Below are 5,732 nucleotides of genomic sequence, written 5' to 3'. Positions count from 1 at the left end.
GGGGACAATTGAGAGGTATATTAAAAAGCCAACTAATTCCCTTTTCACTAACACATGAATCCTTTTCTGAAGTTACGCTGACAATTAATTATGGTACTCTGTCAGCAGACCAGCTCTGTGACATCACACAGTAATACTATCAGTGTGATCTACCACCCTATCTAGGGATGCAGACATTTTCATGAATGCAAGTGCTTGAATCAAACAGTAAGGATTCAAAATGTTGTCTGGTGGCTGAATTTGCCACACAACACAGAAAGAAAAATACAAGTTTTCCTATAACTCAAGTATTTACCTAGTTCTTGTTGTATATCAGACTTGGAGATGATTATGTAATTTAGCAGGGGATATAGGGATGCAACCTCGAACATGAGAGATACAGTAAGTTTCCTCTTGTAAAAAGCATTTGCAATCCTGTGATCACACTTTTGAAATTTTGAGATGAAATCATTCACCTATTTTTTAAAGACCTTCTGTGGACAATAAATACAGCAGCCAACAGTGTCTGGGATGGCAGAGTAAAATGGCAAACTATGTCATATCATCAAGGTTTAGTGATCAAAGCTATTTATTTAAAGAGAAATATAGAAAAGGAATTAATAAAATAAGAAAAAAAGGGTAAACTCACCAGATGAAAATTTGTACCGTGGCAGTCTGAAAGAATTAAACGATCACATAATATTCATATCTCTGTGCCTCAAATGACATGCAAATGTGTGAAACATCTAGTTCAGAAAAGAAGATCTATGAACTGTATACTTTACTGTACTGTTGTACACATCTTGATCGGCAAACAGTGTGGCAACTGGTTTAAAGGTTGCTGCTCATCTCGCAATCCAGGAAACCTCTCACATTACATAGCTGATGGGTACCATCAGTAACGTATCAGTCACAAATGAGTACTCATCTGCATCTTCAGTCATCTAGCTGAGCTGATTTGTTAGAACCCCATGAAACAATCAACAAAAGCCTGCACGATAGCAGCTTTGCAAGGCAGCAGGATTATTGCCAAAACATTTCCTTTGCAACTGACTGAGAGCATTAAAATAAGTGAAATGTGTTTTTTGACAGCAGTGATTTGCAAACCTGCATGGTAGTTATAAATGTTTGATTTGGTATAGCTGGGCATATCACAGAGAACAGGATTTCAATTTCAGTAAAGAGAAAGATTTATAGCACAGGGTCTTTAAGATTTAAGCCCCTTTCTCATTTTCCCAATATACAGTAGGACACTGCTGACACAATCTGCAAAAGCAGCAGCCCTGCTTAGAAAATCCCACTTGGTTTTATGTTTACAGCATGGTGCTTTGATCTTAGAGCACAAGAAAATGGGGAAAAAGCAAACAGAGCTATCTCCACCCATACCTCCTTTTTGACAGCTGTGTACTTGAATGCTTTAACAAAGGCAATTATGACACATTATCAGAGAACGGATTTTATAGGCAAGCTGATCCATATTATTACAGTATCTTTAAGGTTAAACAAAGAGATTTGATTGTTCACTGTCCTCCACCCTCACTCTGGCTACCCACCCTCTGAGTTCATGTGTGTAAATGAGAATAAAAAAAAGACATAATAAAAACACATGTTCTGAGAGGTCCTGTTCACTTCAGGAGGTTTTCCCTTAAAACACAAAGAACCCTATTCATACAAACAGCTAATAATACACAGCTGCAGTTAATTATACAAGAATAAAGCAATAATCCATAAGCATATTTGAAAATACAGACATAGGCTGAAATATGAGCACACACACACACACACACACACACACACACACACACACACACACACACACACACACACACACGCACACACACACACACACAATGACATGATGAATAAAAATGTCTTCTGTAATGTGTCTCACCTCGCTTATTACACAGCAGCCATTTGTGGGGGGTGGGTAATCTGTGAAGATGTAACTGTTCTCATCGCCAAAGCTTCTCCACTCTATGCTGCTTCCTGAACTGTCTTTAGATATGGTGGAATATCTGTTCGCTGAAGGTGCAACACAGAGCCTCTGTCATTCTGATCACAGCAATTTTCCAATTAATTCCCGCCAACTCCTGCATTAAGTCATTCATATTATTAATTCAGATTTGCAGTTAGAGACAGAAACAGAGAGAGAGCAAGAAAGGCAGAGAGGAAACACAGAGGGAGAGAAAGAAAAGGGAGTGAGTGAAAGAAACAGAGGGAAAATAGAGACAGAGAGAGAGAGAGGGGCACTCGCATACACACACACCCACAAATGCATACCCGCACACACACATGCACGTACATACACATGCACACTCCATTTTTAATTAGCATTCTGAACATGTCCACAGTCCCTCTAAAAGTCAAATAACAAAAATAGCTGTATTTACAATGTAATAAACATAAGTATGAACACTCCATATCTTTTTTTACAGATGGTTCCCTACCTAAAAAAAAAAAAACATGAAAATCACACTGTTTTACATTGCAATAGCAGCATGTTAGTTTGTTTGCAGTGCCACAAACATGTATATCCTACAGCTAAAGGGGCACTGTCTAGTCAGGCATCCTTTGTCATAAATACTTTCATTTTATCAGGAGCTTCCAGTCAAACCAGCTAAACAATAGACACGTAAAATGTAAAGGGCTTCGGTACAAGTGTCTGAGGAAGGTGCACACATACACACAGACAGATATGCACAGACATATATGCACCAATATTTATGAATGTATATATACTATATATAGATAGATAAAGAGATATAGATATATGCATACAGATTTTGGGAGAGAAAAAGAGTGAGCTGTATATATACCTAAGCACACACACACACACACACACACACACACACACACACACACACACACAATTCATTTATGTACATAAAACATTTTAGAGGCGGTTCAAATTTAGCTGTTATTTGCATAATGAGCTAAATGACTAAAATAAGAAATGCTAGTGGGTGGAAACATGTGACATTAGAGACACATAATTTCAGACGTCCTGTAGCTTTAACACCCACATGGTCTTCAAATCTTGCTGACTGCATTGCACAGACAGCCTCTTTCACTTTCAGTTATGTCACACTGCAGGATTAGCAGCTTGATGGCACATTAACTCTCAGCTTCTGCTAACATTTTCTTTTGTGAGCCACGTCTTTGGTATATTGGGTGCGAGGAGCAAATATGGTATTTTAGACCCAGTCACATAGTGTAGTACTGCTTGATTGACTTAGGGGAAAATGTTAGTTCACCTTACAAAGAATCTGGATCACATGGGTGAGTGCAGCATAGTCAGAGGTTCAATTCTGGGTGTTAGTTTTTTTTTTTTTTTTTTTGAGGGTCTTACCTAGGCACTATACTTTATAAATACTTTGTGAAGTTTTTTGCACAGTTGGTTTTACCCAGTTAAAACTGAAATGAAATGAAGGAAGCAAATGCTATGGGATATTGCAGGTAGTTTATAGTGAACATACGCATGCTGAAGTTAGGTGTCTTTTCAATACGGAGTTTCAAATGTCATATTTCCTGACTTATTTATTTATTTATTATTATTTATTTGACATTTGTTTACCAGGAAGGTCTGACTGGGTCAGAAAGAATTCATTTTCAGTGGAGGCCCAGGGAGAAAAGCTCCAGTTACATACAGACATTTACAGCCTTTATATAGATAACATAAACATTGCATGAATTACAAGTACATTTAGAGATGTGAAAAATTAAGTTTTATACAGATAGCAACAAATTACCTGAGTTACAGTTAAGCAGGCACATTGATATGAGGCAGATGGTAACTATTCAAGTAATTGATATAGATATGCAAGTAAATGATACAGAGTGAATGGAGTACAGATGGGAGAGAGTGAAGGAGAGTTGCATTCTGGACTGATCTGGAAAAGAGATTAGCCTGGAGCAGAACAAGGACATAGCCAGGACTAATGACTTTCAAGTATTTAATGTTTTTGCAGTATATAATGTGCTTGGCAATTGAACTTTTAACTGCTTTTAAACAATATTTTTTGTTAGATTTGTTTTGTTTTGGTTTTTTTTTACAGTTTTTTCTACATTGTTTTGGAAAATGCATCATAGGAAATATGTGACAATGAATAGTGGTGCACTTAGGTTAGATTCATAAACGAGTGCTGGATGCCTTTGTTGCAGTAAATGACCTGGAGATGATGTGACCCAAAGCTAATCAGACATGTATTATAGGTTCATACTAGGCTATCTGCCCTGGGGCAATTGGCCAGAAAGTAAGAAAGAAAGGAGCAGAAAATCTAGAATGTTCACTGTGTAGTGCATTAAACATCCTGTAATGTTATGTGGGATATTTTACAGGCACCTTATTATATATGGACGTCAGGCTTAATCATAAGCAAATTTTAAAAGTATAGCCAAGCAATCCACTTATGTTGTACCGACAAGCTAAGAAAAGTGCAAAACATGATGTGTCTTCAGTTAGTGAGGTTGGGATTTATTGGCCTGAATGCACTGGTATAGATTTATACAAGTAAAAAAGTGAAATGTCATGGGTGCTCAGAAGCCATGTAGCTGAAACACTGGTTAAGTCCATAAGGAGTCATCAGCATATATCCCATGATCCCATGGACCTCTACTACAGGCGGTTTAAGGTATTAAACAGTGAAAGCTCTAGCTTAGCTGGGTCTTTCTTGGATATATCAAGCAAAGGACTGCATAATCAAGTGGAACGGCTGCATTATGGGAAGGGGTGCTAAACTAGCACAGTAGAAAAGCAGTGTGACAAATGGGAGAGTGACCAGTGTGGCTGACATAACCTCACCTCTGTCATCAATGGCATGGGTGGGTTGCCATTTGCCAAAGTCCTTATTAGTGAGATACAAAGAGTGGGTGCCATTTTGTGTGAGAATGTTTACAGATGAAAATCATTATAATACAAGACTACACATAATAACTCTTTGGAAGTTGATCATTCCCCAGGAGTGTACTCAACACCTGTATTATATATTAGGGGATAAAAGCACAACAGTATGACACTGTCATGACCAGCTGCGGTGATGATCGTGGTGGTGGTGGTGGTGCAAAGCTTGAGCACTGGGCACATAGGGAAAGATAGGATGCAAAGGACTTAAAGGCACCAGTGCATAGTGACTGGCATGGCAATACAATGTAAGGGGGGATGGGTTAACAGGGGGTCCATACCACTACATAAGGCCAATGCACAGCTGCAGGAAGGGGTGTGGGAAGACAGTGCCCATAACAGCAGAGTACACATCTTGGGAGTAGGGTGCCCAGAAGTATAGGGGTCTGTTAACCAGCTTCACAATGAGAGGCAGTGGGCAGAAGTGAATGAAATGACTTTTACACATTGTATGATACACCCATTCACTGACATATGTAACCTACGAGTGTACAAGGCTTGACATAAGTCCAGAAGAGACACAATAGTTAGTAAGATTTGCAAACCAGGAGAAATAAGATGCTACTGTAGGCATTCTGTATACAGTGCAAATGCATTCTGGGCAAAAGTGCTGCAGACAACATGTATTGGGAGAGGGTTTTGGCAGGGAGTGGTACAGGACATGAATGATGTGGGTGGTCAAAATAGGTCCCTGCACTAAGTCAGGAGAAGGTGTGATACTTTATGCATAGGACAAGGCACTAGGCATTTCTAAGTAAATTTCTACTACCGGGGTGGACCACTAACACATAAATGGCTCATAGAGATGATGGCATTCCTGTTGCTCCTGTCTGGGGAGACAGAGTGGAATGTA

General features: G+C 38.9%; 1 protein-coding gene across 5 annotated transcripts in view; it reads right to left on the bottom strand.

Moving 5' to 3' along the window:
* The window catches only part of PLPPR2 (phospholipid phosphatase related 2), a 504,385-nt gene extending 502,228 nt beyond the window's left edge, over positions 1–2,157 (bottom strand). For all 5 annotated transcript variants that reach the window (XM_044084610.1, XM_044084607.1, XM_044084608.1 and 2 more), the window contains exon 1: positions 1,871–2,157. The gene's annotated coding sequence lies outside the window, so the exon portion shown is untranslated. The remainder of the gene's footprint in view (positions 1–1,870) is intronic.
* Between the last annotated feature and the right edge of the window lie 3,575 nt (positions 2,158–5,732).

This window comes from Protopterus annectens, chromosome 9.part0 (assembly GCF_019279795.1).
Source record: "Protopterus annectens isolate FY-2018-M chromosome 9.part0, PAN1.0, whole genome shotgun sequence".
NCBI classification, from domain to species: domain Eukaryota; kingdom Metazoa; phylum Chordata; order Ceratodontiformes; family Protopteridae; genus Protopterus; species Protopterus annectens.
This window is presented reverse-complemented; position numbering and strand designations above follow the sequence as displayed.